This window comes from Gossypium hirsutum, chromosome A04 (assembly GCF_007990345.1).
Source record: "Gossypium hirsutum isolate 1008001.06 chromosome A04, Gossypium_hirsutum_v2.1, whole genome shotgun sequence".
Lineage (NCBI taxonomy): Eukaryota > Viridiplantae > Streptophyta > Magnoliopsida > Malvales > Malvaceae > Gossypium > Gossypium hirsutum.
Genome location: NC_053427.1, coordinates 69,087,557 through 69,110,171, shown reverse-complemented (window position 1 = coordinate 69,110,171; position 22,615 = coordinate 69,087,557). Strand labels below are relative to the sequence as shown.

The 22,615-nt window shown below is 37.9% G+C and overlaps 2 non-coding genes and 1 pseudogene across 2 annotated transcripts; 2 read left to right on the top strand and 1 right to left on the bottom strand.

The window, feature by feature from the left end:
* Positions 1 to 6,068: 6,068 nt before the first annotated feature.
* LOC121228722 (small nucleolar RNA R71) lies at positions 6,069 to 6,175 on the top strand. The gene has a single exon (XR_005926297.1). It is a non-coding gene; the product is annotated as a small nucleolar RNA R71 (small nucleolar RNA).
* A 13,702-nt stretch (positions 6,176 to 19,877) lies between these two features.
* LOC121228078 (uncharacterized) lies at positions 19,878 to 20,696 on the bottom strand (annotated as a pseudogene).
* A 921-nt stretch (positions 20,697 to 21,617) lies between these two features.
* On the top strand, positions 21,618 to 21,724 carry LOC121228717 (small nucleolar RNA R71). The gene has a single exon (XR_005926292.1). It is a non-coding gene; the product is annotated as a small nucleolar RNA R71 (small nucleolar RNA).
* The last annotated feature ends 891 nt before the right edge of the window (positions 21,725 to 22,615 follow it).

The window sequence follows — 22,615 nt, the reverse complement described above, 5'->3', positions numbered from 1 at the left end:
CTTGCGTGGGCCGAGTATTGGTATAACACTGCTTATCAAAATTCGGCAGGCATGACACCGTTCAAGGCTTTGTATGGCTGTGAACCCTCGACAATAGTAAGTTATACGGATGGTGGTTCCTCAAATACCCAGTTCGACCATGACTTGAAGGAACGTGATCTTCTGTTAAGAGAGTTGAGGCAGAATCTATTCAAAGCACAAAATAGGATAAAAATAAAAACTGATAGACATCGCCGAGAGCTGGAATTAAAAGAGGGAGATTGGGCCTTTTTACGGTTGCAGCCGTATCGACAATTGTCACTGCGTTTGAAGAAGCAACACAAGCTCAGTCCTCAATTCTTTGGTCCCTATCGTGTACTCAAACGAGTGGGAACTGATCGCGTGGTTTCGTGATAGGTTTTAAATATTTATAATTAATCATTCTTGAACTAACTATTATCGCGATGCAGGCAAGTGTAATTATCAAACAGTAGTATAGTTTTAGCAAGACCGGATTGTCGAACCTAAAGGAACTAAAAGTACTAGTAATGACTATCTTTTTATTATCTAGCCTAAGAATAGTGGGGTTTTGTTTTAATTAACTAATTATATAAACTAAGAACTCACAGAGAATAGAATTGGGAAATTGCTTTTGGGAAAATCGATTGAATGAAGACAATACCTAAGGAAAAATCCACCTAGACTTTACTTTTTATTCTGGCTCCGAATCAGATGATTTATTCATTCAACTTGTTCCGTAGAGATTCCTAAGTTATGTTATTATCCAAGACTAATAACGTCTAATCCCTAGATTGAATAACTGAGACTTTTCTCTAATTAACACTCTAGGGTTGCATTAACTCGATCTATGGATCCCCTTATTAGGTTTCACCCTAATCCGGCAAAATCTTGTCACCCTATGTCTAGGCTTGCAATCAACTCCGCTTAATTATGATAAATATACTCTTAGATAGGGTCTATTCCTCCTCTGAATAAGAGCTTATCTTGAATCAGTATCCTGGGAAATCAAAACAAGAATTAAGAACACATAATTAAGAACAAGTTAAATATTTATCATACGATTCAGAAAATAATAACAAGATTCGTCTTAGGTTTCATTCCCCTTAGGTATTTAAGGGATTTAGTTCATAACTAAATAAGAAAACATCTCAAAAAAATAAAGAATACAAAACATAAAGAAAACCCAAAACTCGTGAAGGGGAATTGAGGAGAGATCCTCAGTCTTGATGATGAATCCGGCTTTTGAGATGAATCAATCAGCTTCTTTGGAGTAATTCCTTACTCCCTATTCTCTGTGTCTTTTTTTCTCCTCTTCCAGGGTGTATTTATAGGCTTTGGAATGCCTAGAAGCCCTCAAAAGTGGCCTTTTCTGAATTGGACTTAACCTGGGCTCGGTAGGGACACGACACACCCGTGTGCGATTACTTCAGGTCGTGTTCGAGCCTGTTAGAATGGTACGGGCGTGTGCTACACTTGTGTGAGTCGTACTTCGATTCTGCCAGAATGACACGGCCATGTGGTCTGCCCGTGTGAGGAAGTCTAGGCTGTGCTAAGTTCGAACTTTGGCCCATTTTCTCTATTTTTAGCCCGTTTCTTGTCCCTTTCGCTCTCCTATGCTTTCCTAAGTATAAAACATGAAATTAAAGCATTAGGAGCATCGAATTCACCAATTCTAATGAAAAATCATCCATAAAATGCATTAAACATGCGGTAAAAATATGTATAATTTACGGTTTATCAAATACCCCCACACTTAAGCATTTGCTTGTCCCCAAGCAAAATCCTCAACTCATAATCAAAATAAATTCTCCTCAACTTATAATTCTTATCGATAATATCTCAAAATAATCCATAGGTAATCATACATTGAGAATTCAACTAAAAGAATATAAAAGTTTCAAACATTCCAAGTTGAGTATTTAATCATGCAAATATAGGTGTCTCTCCGCATCTAAGTAATTACCTTTGATTCAGAATATCACAGAGTTTCACATCCTCACTAAAGATTCATTCAAATCACTCGAGGTGTTTAAGGACAATAAGTGAAGCACTTAATAGTCAATAATGACAAGTCATTACCATAGGCTTGCATGAAAATCAAATCTCCACCACTATAATTTAAGATGATACATCAATCAAAAGGTCTTTAGAGGGTTGTAATGAGGCTTGGTTAGGGGGGTGTGGTCACAAGCTGAAAGAAAGGGTTAGAATCGAGATTGAATTAAAAAATTTCCTAACTAGAAAAAGAGTTAATCTTCACTTGCGTACAACAGAGCTTCTTCTCAGAATATGGAATTACTAATATATATACATAGTTTTTTTTTCCTTTTTTTTAAGAACAAGTTAAATACATAGGCTAACTTATTACAAACAAGACATAGCTAAGCAATTTCTTCAACTCAAATCTCGACAAAAATAGGGATCAAATTAATTTAGGGGATTTCAAAAATAATGGGTTAAGGGTCAATATTAAGGGCAATACAAGAAATGGCTTCTTATGCTCAATGGGGTTTATAGGGGTTAATCGTGGAGGTAGACTTTTCATGGCATGAGTGGGTTAATCCTAAGTGCCTTAATCATTTTGATATATCAAATCAAATGGTGTGGTCTCAACATGCATAATCAAGCAAGTTCTAGAATAACAGTTCAATACTGACGCACTCAAAGTAGTAATAAAAGTGAGCATGAAAGGATTAATAGATGCTCAAAAGGCTCAAAAATCTCACAAAAATTATGGCTTTTTTTTTGATGTGTAGACTCGTGAATTCCAATTCAAAGTAATACCTAGACTTGGGGCAACAATCTATAATTTTAAATTCTTAAAAATCAACTCATCATGCTTGATTCCCTAATGTCTTAAAGTTTAAACAATCAATGCATAAATGCCTATGTTTTAACTCATGATATATCAATCAAAATCATAAATCAATTAAAATTTATCCTAAATATGATATGAGAGCTTTTCAAGAGAACAAGGTAATTATTCAGGGATTTTCTGATAATGAAATGAGTGCCCCCCCACACTTAAGATGTACATTGACCTCAATGTACAAAGATAGATATTAGAGTATAAAAATAAGATAGGGAGAGAGGTGAAACTTCCTATATGATGAAATCCTCGAACTGGAGTTCTAGAGAGGAATCGGTTCGAGAGTGGAGGAGGATACTCTGGGGGCCGTAGAGGTTCAGTAGGCTATAAGTCCTGCATCAAAAGAATATTATATCTAGTAGTAGCTATGGTCGTGGTCGAGCAGGACATGGCAGTCATGGAGAACCTTTCCCGGTGGAGTTTTAGTTCCTATGTGATGATGAGCTTAAGAGCTCTATATAACTGTGATAAAATCAAGAACTTTTTAGTGGATATTAGGAATAATAATTACTCATAAAGGAAAACCAGATTTAATAATTAAAAATAAAATTTCTAAAATTTAATAAAAATAAAAAGTAGTTTCAATAAAAATTAAAAACATAAAATAAGAAATAAATATTTCTAAACATCTTCATCGCTGGATGGTTCGCGAGGTGGGACTGGCGATGGGATGTGGAGGTGCTGACAAATCTGCTATAGAGTAGCATCAATGTTGTCAAATCTTTGAAAACATTGCTGCTCGGATCGGGTGAGGCGCTCAAAGATATCAGCATATGAAGCCGCCGCATAAACTGGACGAAAGGGTGGTAGTGGCTGAGTCGGTGGGTCTTCGTGCTGTGAAGGGCATCATCAGTAATGTCCTCGTAGGCCTCCTCCTCGGTAGATTGGGCGAGACGATACTGGGGAGGGTAGGTTCGATCACGGGTGTTAGACACGGGCGTGTCGCACACCCGTACTGTTTTGGCAGGCTCGACCACGGCCATATCACACGACCGTGGCGTTTAATCATAGCCCATGTTGGAGAAATCTTTTGCCCTATTTTCACACGGCCTTAAGCACGCCCGTGTGCTTGGCCGTGTCTCTGTGGAAACCCCTGTATTCAAGATTTCTATTAGTACGTTAGGAGTTAAATACCAAAAGTTAAAGAAATTAATATTGTTAGTGCTCGGGTTGCCTCCTGAGAAGTGCTTATTTATAGTCTAAGCTCGACTTACCCTTCCGTTTGAATAATCATGGTGGTTTGAGGAGTTTATTCTCCTCATTCCTGCTATCAATCTCATCAAAATAAGGTTTTAAATGGGTGTTGTTTACCTTAAAAGTGCCAAACTTGGGATGACTCACCTCCACCGTACCAAATGGAAAAATACTGAGTACAGTAAGAGGAATTTCCTGATTCTGTGTGGTAGTGACGATGTAAGGATCTGCAGAATTTAATAAGACCTTATCACCAACCTTAAGTTGATTTGGAAAGGTATCGGGCTTGTTTTGATGTAGTTTCAGTTTGTCGGGTGTTCTTGGTTTGTGTGTCCGCCATTCATCGAGTTTCTCGATTTGTAGTCTTCGATCTTCATGAACAGGTCCTCTACTAGTGCTTGAGAATGACTCGTGTGCTTCCTTCAGACTCATTTTCTGCAAAGTAGGTCGCACCATATTATTAGTTTTAGTAGAATGGTTTAAATGATCACCTTCAATTCCTGATGTGTTGCCAGAATTGAGAGCTTGAAAGGTGATTGTTTCGTCTCCCACCGGAGTGTAAGTTCATCTGTGCCAACATCAATGATGGTTTTAGCAGTTGCTAAAAAGGGCCTTCCTAGAATTAAGGGAGTGTTGCTATCCTCTTCTATGTCTAGAACAACAAAGTCAACGGGAAATATAAATTTATTAATTTTAACTAGCATATCTTCAATAATACCCCTAGGGAATCTTATAGTTTTATCTGTTAATTGAATGCTCATCCTAGTCTGTTTGGGTTTCCTGAGACCTAGTTGCTTAAACATTTTGTAAGGCATGACATTGATACTAGCCCCTAGATTAGCCAATGCATAATTAACGTCTAAACTACCAATTAAGCAAGAAATAGTAAAGCTCCCTGGGTCTTTTAGTTTGTTGGGTAGTTTATTTTGGAGAATGGCTGAGCAAACTGCGTTCAGCTCCACATGCGACGCCTCGTCCAACTTCTGCTTATTTGCTAAAAGCTCCTGTCAAAATTTCATTGCGTTTGGCATCTGCGATAGAGCTTCAATAAACGGTAAGTTAATATGTAATTTTTTTAAGAGTTTAAGGAATTTACCAAATTGTTCATCTGAGTGGTCTTTTCTTGTTGCGTTGGGGTATAGCACACGAGGTTTATATTCGACAGTCACTGGTTTGTTTGTATTTTGATCTACCTGACCTTGCCCCTTGCTTAGCACAGTTTCTTGCCTCGGTTCTGGTTCAGGCTCAACGACTCCTTCGTCATCTTGAATATTAATTGCGTTGAGTTGTTCCCTTGGGTTAGGTTCGGTATTACTTGGCAAACTATCGTTCAGAGATTAGTTTGAAAAGCTGGCCTATCTGAGTCTCGAGCCTTTGGATCGACACTTGTTGATTCTTAAGTGCTGTCTCGGTGTTCTGAAAACGGGTTTCTGATACTGATATGAAATTTGAGAGCATTTCTTCAAGATTTGGATTTTTTTCTTATTGGTAGGGTAGTTGTTGGTAGCCCGGAGGATGTTGTGGTCTTTGATTTCCTGGACCGCCCCACGAAAAATTAGGGTGGTTCCTCCAACCTGCATTATAAGTGTTACTATATGGATTGTTTTGAGGTCGAGGATTATTACCCATGTAACTTAATTGCTCGTTATCCATGTTGTGGCCATAAGGCTGGTATTCCGAATGGTTTGTTCCACTGCTACTTGCTTCGCACTGCATTACTGGGTAAACTTGTGAAGAATTAAGAAAACCATCAATCTTTTTATTTCAGAGTTATACCTGATTAGAGAGCATGGTGGCCGAATCGATGTTATAAACGCCGGCTGTTTTTGTTAGCTTTGTCCTCATGACTTGCCACTGATAGTTATTCAGTGACATCTTCTCTATAAACTCATAGGTATCTTCTGGTGTTTTATTGTTGATGGTTCCGCCCACCGCTGTGTCAACCATTTGCCGAGTCGAAGGATTCAGACCATTGTGAAATGTTTGTACTTGGAGCCAAAGCGATAACCCATGGTGAAGGCACCTTCTCAGAAGGTCTTTGTATCTCTCTCATGCATCGTAGAGTGTTTCTAAATCCATCTGCATAAAAGAAGAGATATCATTACGTAATTTAGCCATTTTAGCCAGCGGAAAATATTTTAGCAAAAATTTTTTTGTCATTTGTTCCCAAGTAGTAATTGACCCTCGTGGTAACGAGTTCAACCACTGTTTAGCTTTGTTCCTCAATGAAAAGGGAAAAAACCGAATACGAATGGAATCATCAGAAACGCCATTGATTTTAAATGTATCGCATAGTTTTAAAAAGTTGGTTAAATGAGCGTTGGGATCCTCATCCTGCAAACCATCAAACTAAAAAAATTGTTGTATCATTTGAATAGTATTAGGTTTTAATTCAAAAGTATTTGCAGCTACAGCAGGTCTTACATGCTCGATTCAGTTCCTGTTAAAGAGGGTTTAGCATAATCATACATAGTGCGTGGAGCAGGGTTTTGATTAACCTCAATTACAGGAGGTAGCTGATTGGTTGAGTATCGCCTTCTTGCTCGTTCTCTTTGTATCTTAAGCTTCGCCTTATTTCTCTTTGCTTTCTACGAACTGTGCGATCGATTTTTTTGTCAAAAAGTAGTGGCCTTGACCGGTTTCTTCTAGTCATAAACTATGAAAACCTGCCAAGAGAAAGAAAAAGTAGGTTAATAAATAATAATAATAATAATATAAAATTAAATTGAAAGAAAAATAAATGGCTAAAGTAATAAAAATTGAGTGTTCCTAATATCTTAGTTCCCTGGCAACGGCGCCAAAAACTTGATCGTGTGGTTTCATGATAGGTTTTAAATATTTATAATTAATCATTCTTGAACTAACTATTATCACGATGTAGGCAAGTGTACCTATCGAACAGTAGTATAGTTTTAGCAAGACCGGATTGTCGAACCCAAAGGAACTAAAAGTACTAGTAATGACTGTCTTTTTTATTATCTAGCCTAAGAATAATGGGGTTTTGTTTTAATTAACTAATTATCTAAAATAAGAACTCACAGAGAATAGAATTGGGGAATTGCTTTTGGGAAAATCGATTGAATGAAGACAATACCTAAGGAAAAATCCACCTAGACTTTACTTGTTATTCTAGCTCTGAATCGGACGATTTATTCATTCAACTTGTTCTGTGAGATCCCTAAGTTATGTTATTATCCCTATTCAAGACTAATAACGTCTAATCCCTAGATTAAATAACTACGACTTTTCTCTAATTAACACTCTAGGGTTGCATTAACTCTATCTATGGATCCCCTTATTAGGTCTCACCCTAATCCGGCAAAATCTTGTCACCCTATGTCTAGGCGTGCAATCAACTCCGCTTAATTATGATAAATGTACTCTTAGACAGGGTCTATTCCTCCTCTGAATAAGAGCTTATCTTGAGTCAATATCCTAGGATATCAAAACAAGAATTAAGAACACATAATTAAGAACAAGTTAAATATTTATCATACGATTTAGAAAATAATAATAAGATTCATCTTAGGTTTCATTCCCCTTAGGTATTTAGGGGATTTAGTTCATAACTAAATAAGAAAACATCTCAAAAAAAATAAAGAATACAAAACATAAAGAAAACCCAAAACTCGTGAAGGGGAATTGAGGAGATATCTTCAGTCTTGATGATGAATCCGACTTTTGAGATGAATCAATTGGCTTCCTTGGAGTAATTCCTTACTCCCTATTCTCTGTGTCTCTTTTTCTCCTCTTTCAGGGTGTATTTATAGGCTTTGGAATGCCTAGAAGCCCTCAAAAGTGGCCTTTTCGAAATTGGACTTAACTTGGGCTCGGCAAGGACACGTCCGTGTGACACGCCCGTGTGCGATTACTTCAGGCCATGTTCGAGCCTGTTAGAATGGCACGGGCATGTGCTATACATGTGTGAGTTGTGCTTCGATTCTACCAGAATGACACGGCCGTGTGGTCTGCCTGTGTGAGGAAGTCTAGCCCGTGTTAAGTTCGTACTTTGGCCCATTTTCTCTATTTTTGGCCCGTTTCTTGTTCCTTTCGCTCTCCTATTCTTTCCTAAGTATAAAACATGAAACTAAAGCATTAGGAGCATTGAATTCACCAATTCTAATGGAAAATCATCCATAAAATGCATTAAACATGGGGTAAAAATATATATAATTTATGGTTTATCAGGAACCTAGCTTACAGGTTGGACCTACCAGATTCCACACGAATTCATCCCGTATTTCATATGTCTCAGTTGAAACCATGTAAGGGACAACCACTTCAGCAGATTACTCCACTTCTATTGTTGATCGATCTAGAGAAACCTCAGTCCATCAATGCAATGCCAAACCTTGAGGTTGATGTTCCCACACTTGGAGGGGGTGATGTTATGGACGAGCAAAAACACGAAGGATCCACGTCAAAACCAATGAGCTGGAGAACCAAGACCCACCAGTGAGTAGCTATAACAGCACGACTTAGGGCCTAGTCAGAATAATGGTCTCGGGACCACAAATTTGGAGTTAACTAAATTATTTTATTTTTATTTTGGGGTCATAGCATGTTAATATTAGTGTATGGAAAATTTGGTGAATTACTTTTAGCGATGGCTTGCTCAATTGCGAAAAATGACTAAATCGCATAAAAGGAAAAAGTTGCAAACTAGTGCCCAAATGTGTCAATTAGCTAGAAGACTTAAATTGAGGGTATTTAAAAGGCAAATAGACCCTTATGGATTTGCCTGGCTGGCCATGAGATGAATTTTAAACAAATAGTCAAAGTTTAGGTAAGTGATGTCATGATTTGGTGATAAAATAATGCCTAAGGCCTATCTAGCATTTTTCTTCTTCTCCATCTCTTCTCTCCACCAAAAATATCAACAAATATGGAGGTTTGAAAAATAAAAATTTTCAGCAACTTATTCCTCTCATAATGTAAGTGATCTTGATGATTTTCTTGATTTTTTACATTTTTGGCATACTTGTGTCATGGGCTTTCAAATGAGAGGACTATTTTGCAAAATGGTAATAAGTCTAGGGTTTCACTATGTGAATATTCATGTTATTTTCTAAAATTTTATGGAAGAATATGAGTCTTAGAAGAGTCCTAAACAACTTTTGTGAGAGGTTTTAGCATAAAAACACCCAAAAGGACTATTTTGCATAAGTTGTGCACTAAGGGATAAATATGTGAAATAGTGACATTTTGAAGTTGCTATAGGAGTAAAAAGGGTTCAGCTAGGCTTAAAATACCATGAAATTTGATAAAAATTGATTTTCGAGCCTAGGGGAAAAATGGTCATTTTACCAAGGATGTGAATTTTTTATTTCCTAATTGTGATTAGTGACTAAATGAGTGCATTTTACTATTATAGATCAAGAGTTTTCAAATCCGAACCTTGACCGAGAGAAAGCCAAGCAAACCGACTAGTCATGTGCATTTTGTAATCCGAGGTAAGTTGTATGTAAACAATGCAACTATGTTGTTGATATATGTGTTTGAATTGTCATTGAATCGATATAGAATGAATTGATTGATAATGATAATTGAGATAATAGAATTTCCATTGGAACCTTAGGAAGTAGACTGGACATTCATGTCGTAATATTGGGCCACTTGTGTGTGCTAGTGTAAGACATGTCTGGGACATGCATCGGCCTCAAGATGTAAGCCAATGTAAGACATGTTTGGGACATGCATCGGGTATGAGATGATATTCAGTGTAAGACCATGTCTGGAACATGGCATCGACTTGAGATATGAGCCAGTGTAAGACCATGTCTGGGACATGGCATCGGCACCCTACCTATATTCGAGGTTTAAGTAATATCCGGTGATACTCCAAATGGTTCAACGGTGGATGTTATGTTTTGAGTTAATGAGGAAAGTATAACCGTGTTGTGGATGGTACAGGTACCTAATTGGTACGTATAAGATATGAGCTCAATATATATATTATAATATGTGACTTGTATGGTTGGTAATAAGTAAGTTACATCTATGCCTACATCTGGGTCATGAATATGTTGATCATTGATGAAATTGTTGTTGAATATTCATTTATATGCAACTTACTAAGCTTTTATGCTTACTCCCTCTTCCTTTCCATTTTTCTTATAGTGATGCCTATTTAGCCTAAGGATCATTGGACGTCAGAGATATCGATCACACTATCATCCGAAACACTTGGTATAGTTGGATTTATATTTTTGAATTATGGCATGTGTAGGGTCTAGACTTTATCATTTTGTGTCTTGAGCATTTACCAAATGAATTGGCTTGGGGTAAATCTCACACTTTGTATTAAGCCTTGGATGATGGCTAACATTCCTTTTTGAGTTTATAGAAGATGCATCATCATGGTTGCATAAACGTCTATTGTGGCCGAATTGATTATGGAAATTTTGCTTGCTTTGGTATTGGTTGGTTATAGCATGAAGATAGGTGAACAAGGGTGGCAATGAGGTTTGGAAAATAGTCTTATATTGTCCACACGGGTAGACACACGGGCGTGTGTCACACACGGCCAGCCCCAAGGGCGTGTGCTTCGACCGTGTAACTTTTTGGTTATGATGACGTTAGAAATAGAATGCCCCAGTTTTTGGACACGAGCGTGTCGAGGCCCTGTGGGAAGACTCGGACCAGGCACACGGGCGTGTGCCAATCCGTGTGAAAACCACTGCACCTTGAACTAAAAATTAAATTCTGCACGGGCTAGGGACTCGGGCGTGTCCCGATAGACACCAGGCCGTGTGAGCTACATGGGTCACCAACATGGCCATGTCAAGCCGATCACATGGGCGTGTCACCTCCCACACGGGTGTGTGCCCCTGTCTTTATTGAAAATTTCCAAAGCTCTTTAAGAGATTCAGATTGATCCCGAATTTGTTTCTAAGTATATTTCGAGCCTTGTAAACCTACATTAGAGTTGTAAAGGTGAAATTTTAAAAGGTTTTTAATTTGTTCGCATTTTTATGACTCGAGAAAGTTTGTACACTTATCAATAAATTAGTAATGCCTCGTATCCTGTCCCGGTGTAGGAAACGGGTAAGGGGTGTTACATTTAGTGCTATTAGAGCTATGGTTTAGTCGGTTCTAGGACTAACCTAGCCAGAGTATGAGTCTAGCTATACATGCCATAATTTTATATTGATAGTGTGATGATTTCAGACGATTATAAATTATGTTTTTATGTATAGTGAATGGATCCTGATAGAACCACAGCGGATGACATGGAAAATAACGCGTCGGCTCTCGCTGAAAGGACCGTGCCAGTGGAGAGTGAGCCCATTACCATAGGCCAAGGTGGAGGGGCTAGAGAAGCCTACCTCTAAATGATGGACGCTTGGTACACGGATTTTTTTCGTGCAAATCTGAACACTCCACCTCCCTTACCTCCCCAAATTCCTCAGTATGCCCCTGTAGCCCCGGAAAGAGCGGACATGATTAGGTGGGAGAAACCTTCAGTAAACAAAATTCGGAAGCATGGGGCCGAGGAATTTCGATCTAATATAGATGATGACCCTAAGAGGGCAGAGTTTTGGTTAGAAAATACCATTAGAGTATTTGATGAGCTATCGTGCACGCCTGAAGAGTGCATAAAGTGTGTAGTGTCACTCCTACGAGATTCAGCCTACCAATGGTGGAATACTCTCGTGTCTGTTGTACCGAGAGAGAGAGAGAGAGAGTAACTTGGGAATTCTTCTAGGGAGAGTTCTGGAAAAAGTATATCATCAAAGGTTTATAGATCAAAAGAGGAAGGAATTTTTAGAATTGAAACAACGTCGAATGACAGTAACAGAGTATGAGCGTGAGTTCGTGATACTTAGTAAGTATGCTCGGGAGTGCGTGTCTACCGAAGCCATGATGTGTAAGAGGTTTGAAGACGGCCTTAATGAGGACATTCGAGTGTTCATTGGCATTTTAGAGTTACGGTAGTTTGTAGCACTTGTGGAGAGAGCCTATAAGGCAGAAGAGCTGATTAAAGAGAGGAGGAAAACGGCTTTTGAGTCACGGGATTCGAAGAAGAGGCAGATGGGGAAATCACATCAGTCCTCATCCAAGAGATCAAAGGAATTCTCTACTCAATCGAATGCCTCGGTGGGGTATTCGAAGAAAAAAAGAATTAGCAGAATTTGACATCTAGAGCCCAGACCACTTCGGTTACTAGTGTTGGCAGTGCTCGGCCAAACCGGCCGGAGTGTCCGTAATGCATGAGATATCATTTCAACGAGTGTCGAGGAAACGAGAGGGGCTGATTCAAGTGTGGGTCACTAGACCACTTCATTCATGATTGTCCTGAGATGGGAGAGAGAGAAAGGAAGCAAGAATTGAAGGCAAGTAGTGCTTTGTTGAGGGGTAGACCCCAAAAGAACCCCAGAAGTGGGGCTAGCAGTAGAGGCGTGCCAAGAGACGCTGCAGTGAGGTTTGAGGGCAGGGCGCCAACAAGGACCTACACTATACGTGCTCGGGAAGAGGCATAGTCTCCTGATGTGATCACGGGTATTTTTTCTATCCACGATATAACTGTTGTTGCCTTAATTGACCCGAGATCTACCCACTCTTATATTTGTATGGATTTGATATCCCGTATAAATATGATAGTAGAGTCCACTAGGTTTGTGATAAAAGTGTCTAACCCTTTTGGCAGGCATGTATTAGTTGACCAAGTGTGTAGAAATTGCCCATTAAAAATTAGAGGCTATTGTTTTTTGGCTAACTTGATGTTATTTCCGTTTAATGAGTTTGATATAATCCTGGGGATGAATTGGTTGACTGCTCATAGTGTTGTAGTGGACTGTGGGAAAAAGATAATAGAGTTGAAATGTGAAGACAAAAGTGTTCTCCGCGTTACCAAGTGAGTCAGATAATCTGCCAATAGTAATATCGTCGTTGACTGTTGAGAAGTATTTGAGAAAAGGATCTGAGGCTTACCTAGCTTTTGTGTTAAATACTCAAGTATATGAGTTGAAGATAGAATCAGTACCAGTGGTTTGTGAGTTTACAGATGTATTTCTTGAAGAATTACCTGGATTACCCCTAGTAAGAGAAGTTGGGTTTGAAATTGAGTTAGTCCCTGGAACGACACCTATCTCGATTGCTCCGTATAGGATGGCTCCAACAGAGTTAAAAGAGTTAAAGGCACAGTTGTAAGAGCTTGCAGACAAGGGCTTCACAAGATCGAGTTTTTCCCTGTGGGGTGCTCCAGTACTTTTTGTGAAGAAGAAAGGTGGATTGATGAGGTTATACATCGACTATAGACAACTCAACAAGATAACAGTAAAGAACAAATATCCTTTACTAAGGATCGATGATTTGTTCGATCAGTTAAAGGGAGCCACGGTATTTTCCAAGATTGACCTGAGGTCGGGATACTACTAGTTAAGGGTTAAAGAGCAAGATGTGTCGAAGACTGCATTTCGACAAGATACGGACATTATGAGTTCCTTGTTATGCCCTTTGGTCTGACTAATGCCCCAGCAGTGTTTATGGATTTGATGAATCACATTTTCAGGCCGTATCTGGATAAGTTTGTCGTCGTCTCTACCGATGACATACTGATTTATTCACATGATGAGAATGAGCATGCATAGCATCTGAGAGTTATGTTGCAAACCTTGGGAGAAAGCAGTTATACACCAAATTCAATAAGAGTGAATTTTGGCTTAAGGAGGTCGGATTCCTAGGACATATTGAGTCGGGTGACAGGATCCGAGTTGACCCAAATAAGATCTCGGCTATTGTTGAGTGGAAATCGCCGAGGAATGTGACGGAAGTTCGAAGCTATTTGGGTTTGGCAGGATACTATATACAGTTTTTAAACGAATTTTCCATGATATCTACCCCGATGATAAGATAGCTGCAAAAAGATGTCAAGTTTTTTTGGACAGAAAGTGTCAGCAGAGTTTTGAGAAATTAAAAATTTTGTTGACTGAAGCCTCAGTGTTAGTGCAATCGTAGTCGGGTAAGGAGTTCGTGATTTATAGTGATGCCTTCTGATCGCGTGGTTTCGTGATCGGTTTTAAATATTTATAATTAATCGTTCTTGAACTAACTATTATCGCGATGTAGGCAAGTGTACCTATCAAACAGTAGCATAGTTTTAGCAAGACTGGATTGTCGAACCCAAAGGAACTAAAAGTACTAGTAATGACTGTCTTTTTATTATCTAGCCTAAGAATAATGGGATTTTGTTTTAATTAACTAATTATCTAAATTAAGAACTCACAGAGAATAGAATTGGGAAATTGCTTTTGGGAAAATCGATTGAATGAAGACAATACCTAAGGAAAAATCCACCTAGACTTTACTTGTTATTTTGGCTCCGAATCGGACGATTTACTCATTCAACTTGTTCCTTAGAAATCCCTAAGTTATGTTATTATCCCTATTTAAGACTAATAACGTCTAATCCCTAGATTGAATAACCGAAACTTTTCTCTAATTAACACTCTAGGGTTGCATTAACTCGATCTATGGATCCTCTTATTGGGTTTCACCCTATCCAAAAAATCTTGTCACCCTATGTCTAGGCGCGCAATCAACTCCGTTTAATTATGATAAATGTACTCTTAGACAAGGTCTATTCCTCCTCTGAATAAGAGCTTATCTTGAATCAGTATCCTGGGATATCAAAACAAGAATTAAGAACATATAATTAAGAACAAGTTAAAAATTTGTCATATGATTCAGAAAATAATAACAAGATTCGTCATAGGTTTCATTCCCTTTAGGTATTCAGGGGTTTAGTTCATAACTAAATAAGAAAACATCTCAGAAAAATAAAGAATACAAAACATAAAGAAAACCCAAAACTCGTGAAGGGGAATTGAGGAGAGATATTCAGTCTTGATGATGAATCTGACTTTTGAGATGAATCAATCGACTTCCTTGGAGTAATTCCTTACTCCCTATTCTCTGTGTCTCTTTTTCTCCTCTTCCAGGGTGTATTTATAGGTTTTGGAATGCCTAGAAGCCCTCAAAAGTGGCATTTTTCAAATTAGACTTAACTTGGGCTCGGCAGGGACACGCGCGTGTGACATGCCTGTGTGCGATTACTTCAGGCCGTGTTCGAGGCTGTTACAATGGCACAGACACTTGTTAAACCTGTGTGAGTCGTGCTTCGATTCTGCCAGAATGACACGGTCGTATGGTCTGCCTGTGTGAGGAAGTCCAGGCCGTGTTAAGTTTGTACTTTAGCCCATTTTCTCTTTTTTTTGGCCCGTTTCTTGTTCCTTTCGCTCTCTTATGCTTTCCTAAGTATAAAACATGAAATTAAAGCATTAGGAGCATCGAATTCACCAATTCTAATGGAAAATCATCCATAAAATGCATTAAACATGGGGTAAAAATATGTATAATTTACGGTTTATCAAATACCCCCACACTTAAGTATTTGCTTATCCTCAAGCAAAATCCTCAACTCATAATCAAAATAAATTCTCCTCAACTTATAATTCTTATCGATAATATCTCAAAATAATCCATAGGTAATCATACATTGAGAATTCAACTAAAAGAATATAAAAGTTTCAAACATTCCAAGTTGAGTATTTAATCATGCAATCATAGGTGTCTATCCGCATCTAAGTAATTACCTTTGATTCAGAATATCACAGAGTTTCACATCCTCACTAAAGATTCACTCAAATCACTCGAGGTGTTTAAGGACAATAAATAAAGCACTCAATAGTCAATAATGAAAAGTGATTACCATAGGCTTGCATGAAAATCAAATTTCACCACTATAATTTAAGATGATACATCAATCAAAAGGTCTTTAGAGGGTTGTAGTGAGGCTTGGTTAGGGGGGTATGGTCACAAGCTGAAAGAAAGGGTTAGAATCGAGATTGAATTGAAAAATTGCCTAACTAAAAAAAGAGTTAATATTCACTTGTGTACAACAGAGGTTCTTCTCAGAATATGGAATTACTAATATATATACATAGTTTTTTTTCTTTTTCTTTTTTAAGAACAAGTTAAATACACAGGCTAACTTATTACAAACAAGACATAGCTAAGCAATTTCTTCAACTCAAATCTCGACAAAAATAGGGATCAAATTAATTTAGGGGATTTCAACAATAATGGGTTAAGGGTCAATATTAAGGGTAATACAAGAAATGTCTTGTTAGGCTCAAGGGGGTTTACTAGGGGTTAGTCATGGAGGTAGGCTTTTCATGGCATGAGTGGGTTAATCCTAAGTGCCTTAATCATTTTGACATATCAAATCAAATGGTGTGGTCTCAACATGCATAATCAAGCATGTTCTAGAATAACAATTCAATACTGACGCACTCAAAGCAATAATAAAAGTGAGCATGAAAGGATTAATAGATGCTCAAAAGACTCAAAAATCTCACAAAAAATTATGGTTTTTTGATGTTAAGACTTGTGAATTCCAATTCAAAGTAATACCTAAACTTGGGGAAACAATCTATAATTTTAAATTCTTAAAATCCAACTTATCATGCTTGATTCTCTAATGTCTTAAAGTTTAAACAATCAATGCATAAATGCCTATGTTTTAATTCAAGATATACCAATGAAAATCATAAATCAATTAAAATTTATCCTAAATATGATATGAGAGATTTTCAAGAGAACAAGGTAATCATTCAAGGATCAGATTCGACCACGGTCATGTCGCACAACCGTGTAGTTTTATCACAGCCTATGTTTGGGGAAATCTTCTACCCTGTTTCTGCACTCCCATATCGCATGGTCGTGTTTCTACCCGTGTTGGTCACACGGCCTTAAGCACGGCCGTGTGCTAGGCCGTGTGGAGTTGGGAACCTGTGCTTTAAGTACTCTGTTAGTGACCTAAATGTTTAAAACTTGAAATGTAAACAATCTAAAATAGTTAGTATTCGGGTTGCCTCCCGAGAAGCGCTTTTTTATAGTCTAAGCTCAACTGTTACCTTGTTGGTTTATTCAGGGCGGTTTGTGGAGTCGTAGCTCCTCTCCATGGACTTTAAAATTCTCACCATTATAAAGTTTGAGACGGTGTCCATTTACTTTGAAAGTACTGTATGATGGGTGACTTACCTCTATTATGCCATATAGAAAAATAGATTGAATTACGAAGGGTCCTGACCATCGTGATTTTAGTGTTTCGGGAAACAATTTGAGTCTTGAGTTGTATAGTAAGACGAGATCTCCAACTTTAAATTGTTTTCGTTGCTTTAAACGAACGTCATGGCACCGCTTTGTTGCTTCCTTGTATAGGTGTGAATTTTCGTATGCATTGGCTTGCCATTCATCAAGCTAGTTCAGCTGTATTAACCTGTTTTTTCCTAAAAGTTTGGGATCAAGGTTTAGAAATTTAATAGCCGAAAAAGCTTTATGCTCTAGTTCGAATGGTAGATGACAACTTTTTCCATAAACAAGTCTGTAAGGTGATGTCCCTATGGGAGTCTTAAAAGCAGTTCTGTAAGCCCATAATGCATCGTCTACTTTTGTTGCCTAGTCTTTTCTATTTGATTCTACTATTTTTTCAAGGATCCGTTTGAGTTCTTGGTTTGCTACTTCAACTTGTCCATTAGTTTGAGGATGGTATAGGGTAGCTGTTCTATGATGAACTCCGTATTTCTTAAGGGTTTTTCAAATTGGGTATTACAAAAATGAGTGCCCCTGTCACTGATAATTGCTCTAGGTGTTCTGAATCTCAAGAAGAGTTTTTTAAGGAAACGTACTACCACTCTAGCATCATTAGTAGGTAGAGCTTGGGCTTCTACCCATTTGGACATGTTGTCAACTGCTACTAAGATGTATTTATTTCCAAATGAACTGAGGAATGGGCCCATGAAATCGATACCCCAAACGTCAAATATTTCACATGAAAGCATATAGTTTTGAAGCATTTCATCGCGTTTAGATATGTTACCTGTTCGTTGGCATTTGTCACATGAAGTAACATACCTGATAACATCTTTGAATAATGAAGGCCAATAAAAACCTGATTCAATGTGTGCAGTCTTGGTTCCACTATAGTGTCTTGCGGTTGGCCCTGAGTGGCAATATTCCAATATTTTTGATATTTCTGATCCTGTAACGCATCTTCTGATGACTTGATCTGCACATCTGTGAAACAGAAATGGATCGTCCCAAAATTAGTTTTTCACATCATTAAAGAATCGCTTCTTTTGATGGTGTGTTAACCCTTTTGGGATAATGTTAGCAGCTAAAAAATTCGCGATGTCTGCAAACCAAGGTACCTCGGAGTTAGATATAGCGAAAAATTGTTCTTCAAGGAACGAATCATTTATTTCAACGTCATCAAGTTCTCTAGTATTAGATTTCTCGAGCCTGGACAAATGATCAGCCGCGAGATTTTCAGCTCCTTTCTTATCCTGAATCTCCAAGTCGAATTCCTGCAATAGGAGAATCCATCGAATGAGTCTAGGTTTTGCATCGGTTTTAGTTAAAAGGTAGCGAAGGGCAGAATGGTCAGTGTAAACAACAACTTTAGACAATATGAGATATGATCGAAATTTATCAAATGTAAAAACCACAGCTAGCAACTCTTTTTCTATAGTAGTATAGTTTTCTTGTGCAGCCGTTAAGGTTTTGCTGGCGTAATAGATAGGTTGAAAATGCTTGTCTCTTTGCTGTCCCAATACTGCACCTACTGCAAAGTCACTTGCATCACATATTAGTTCAAATGGAAAGTTCCAATCAGGTGCAATTATGATTGGAGCATTAATTAATTTATCCTATAAAGTATTAAATGCTTCTAAACATTCCTGATCGAAGTTAAAAGGTATATCTTTTTCTAGCAAATTAGTCAAAGGCTTAGCTATTTTAGAAAAATCTTTAATAAATCTTCTATAAAAACCAGTATGTCCTAAAAAGCTCCTAATAGCCTTAACCGAACTAGGGGGTGGTAATTTTTTGATTGTTTCTATTTTAGATTTATCCACCTCAATCCCTTTACTAGAAATTTTATGCCCTAATACAATACCTTCTTGAACCATGAAGTGACATTTCTCCCAGTTAAGCATAAGGTTTGTTTCCTCACATCTTATTAAAACTCGTTTTAAAATTTTAAGGCAGAGATGGAAAGAGTTATCGAATACCGAAAAATCATCCATGAAGACTTCCATGATATCTTCCACGAGTTCGTCGAATATGGACATCATACAACGCTGAAAAGTGGGAGGAGCATTACATAATCCAAAAGGCATTCTACTATAAGCGAACGTACCATATGGGCATGTGAATGTCATCTTTTCTTGATCTTCAAGAGCTATTGGGATTTGGAAGTAACCAAAGAGTCCGTCTAGGAAGAAGTAATACATGTGTCCAGATAATCTTTCCAACATTTGGTCAATGAATGGCAAGGGGAAATGATCTTTTCTTGTGGCATCATTTAGTTTCCTTTAGTCAATGCAAACTCTCTACCCTGTGACTGTTCTTGTTGGGATTAATTCATTCTTCTCGTTGGTCACAACCGTCATGCCTCCTTTCTTGGGGACAACCTGTACTAGACTTACCCAAGAACTGTCAAAAATAGGATAAATAATTCTAGCATCTAGAAGTTTAATTACCTCGGCTTTTACAACTTCCTTCATGTTGGGGTTCAGACGTCTTTGAGCTTGCACACACGGTTTGTATTCATCTTCCATCAAAATTTTGTGGGTGCAAAAAGAAGGGCTGATTCCTTTAATGTCAGAAATTTTCCAAGCTATGGCTTTTTATGTTCTTTTAATGCTTGGATTAATTCCTCTTTCTCCTTGGGTTGCAAATTAGAAGCAATAATAACTGGTAATGTAGAATTATTTCCAAGGAATGCGTATTCTAGGTGGATTGGTAATTATTTAAGTTCCAGTTTGGGAGGCTCCTCAATAGAGAGTTTTTGTTTAAGTTCATCGTTTATCTTAATACCCTCATATTCTACTTGTCTTGACGAATGGTCATTAGGTTCCTCACCTGTCTCTTCGTCTTGAGCTGGAAACGGTTCCGTCGTCTCCTCTTGTACAATTTCCTCAAAAGAGTCTTGAGTAGTATGATCAATAGAGTCAATAAAATAACATGAATCATCCTGTTCCCTAGAGAATCTCATAGCATCGTAAATTTTAAAGATAATCTCCTCATCACCTACTCTAAGTACCAATTTACCGTCACCCACGTCGATCACAGCTCTAGCAGTGGCTAAGAATGGGCGCCCTAAAATTAAGGGTACTTCCACATCTTCATCCATGTCAAGCACAACAAAATCAACAGGGAATATAAATTTATCTACTTTTACGAGTACTTTTTCTGTAATACCCCTAGGATATTTAACAGATCTATTGGCTAATTGAATACTCATCCTAGTAGGTTTAGGTTCCCCAAGACCAAGTTGTTTGAACATTTTATATGGCATCAAATTAATGCTAGCGCCTAAATCAGCTAGTGCTTTTTCAACATTCATACTACCAATTAAGAAAGGGATAGTAAAACTTCCTAGATCTTTCAGTTTGGTTGACACCTTTTTTTGGAGTATGGTTGAGCACTCCTCGTAGAGTTCTACTGTAGATAAGTCCTCGAACTTCCTTTTATTTGTTAGAAGCTCCTTCAAAAATTTTGCGTAGGTAGGCATCTGCGAGATGGCTTTAACAAAAGGTAAGTTGATATGTAATTACTTAAAAAGTTCAAGAAACTTACCGAATTGTGCATCAATGCGATCTTTTTTTAATTTTGCTGGATATGGAACTGGTGGTTTATATTCCTCCGGCACTGGTTTGTTACTATTTTTGGGTTTTTCTTCCCTCTTTTTGCTTTCCACGGCTTCTTGTACTAACCTCTTTTCAGATTTCGCTAACACTTTCCCACTCCTTAGTGTAATTGCTTTGACATGCTCTCTTGATTTGGTGTTACTAAGTAAATTTCCTAGTGGTTTTTCCGAGATCAGTTTGGATAGCTTGCTTATTTGAGTTTCGAGCTCTTGGATCAATGCTTACTGATTCTTAAGTGCTGTCTCGGTGTTCTGAAAGGTTTCTGACACTGATATAAACTTTGAGAGCATCTCTTCAAGATTTAGCTTCTTTTCCTGTTGGTAGGGTGGTTGTTGGTAGCCCGGAGGATGTTGTGGTCTTTGATTTCCTTGACCGCCCACGAGAAATTGGGGTGGTTCCTCCAACCTACATTATAAGTGTTACTATATGGATTGTTTTGAGGTCGAGGATTATTACCCATGTAATTTAATTGCTCGTTATCCATGTTGTGGCCACAAGGTTGGTATTCCAAATGGTTTGTTCCACCGCTACTTGCTTCGCACTGCATTACTGGGTAAACCTGTGAAGAATTAAGAAAACCATCAATCTTTTTATTTAAGAGTTCTACCTGATTAGAGAGCATGGTGACCGAATCGACGTTATAAACGTCGGCTGTTTTCGTTGGCTTTGTCCTCATGACTTGCCACTGATAGTTATTCAGTGACATCTCCTCTATAAACTCATAGGCATCTTCTAGTGTTTTATTGTTGATGGTTCCGCCCGCCGCTGTGTCAACCATTTGCTGAGTTGAAGGATTCAGACCATTGCGAAATGTTTGTACTTGGAGCCAAAATGGTAACCCATGGTGAGGGTACATTCTCAGAAGGTCCTTGTATCTCTCCCATGCATCGTAGAGTGTTTCTAAATCCATCTACACAAAAGAAGAGATATTATTACGTAATTTAGCCGTTTTAGCCGACGAAAAATATTTTAGTAAAAATTTTTCGGTCATTTGTTCCCAAGTAGTAATTGACCCTCGTGGTAATGAGTTCAACCACTATTTATCTTTGTTCCTCAATGAAAAAGGAAACAACTGAAGATGAATGGCATCATCAGAAACGCTATTGATTTTAAATGTATCGCATAGTTCTAAAAAGTTGGCTAAATGAGCGTTGGGATCCTCATCTTGTAAACCATCAAACTAAACAAATTGCTGTATCATTTGAATAGTGTTAGGTTTTAATTCAAAAGTATTTGTAGCTACAGCAGGTCTAACTATGCTCGATTCAGTTCCTGTTAAAGAGGGTTTAGCATAATCATACATAGTGCATGAAGCAGGATTTTGATTAACTGCAATTGCAGAAGGTAGCTGATTGCCTTGGTTTTTAGCCATCTCTTCGGTTGGGGGTTAAGTATCATCTTCTTGCTCGTTCTCTGTGTATCTTAAGCTTCACCTTATATCTCTTTGGTTTCTACAAACTGTGCGATCTATTTCTTCGTCAAAAAGTAATGGCCTAGATGGGTTTTTTTCTAGTCATAAACTATGAAAGCCTGCCAAGAGAAAGAAAGAGTAGGTTAATAAATAATAATAATAATAATAAAATTAAATTAAATTGCAAGAAAAATAAATGGCTAAAGTAATAAAAATTGAGCATTCCTAATATCTTAGTTCCCCGGCAACGGCGCCAAAAACTTGATCGCGTTGTTTCGTGATAGGTTTTAAATATTTATAATTAATCGTTCTTGAACTAACTATTATCGCGATGTAGGCAAGTGTACCTATCGAACAGTAGTATAGTTTTAGTAAGACTAGATTGTCGAACCCAAATGAACTAAAAGTACTAGTAGTGGATAT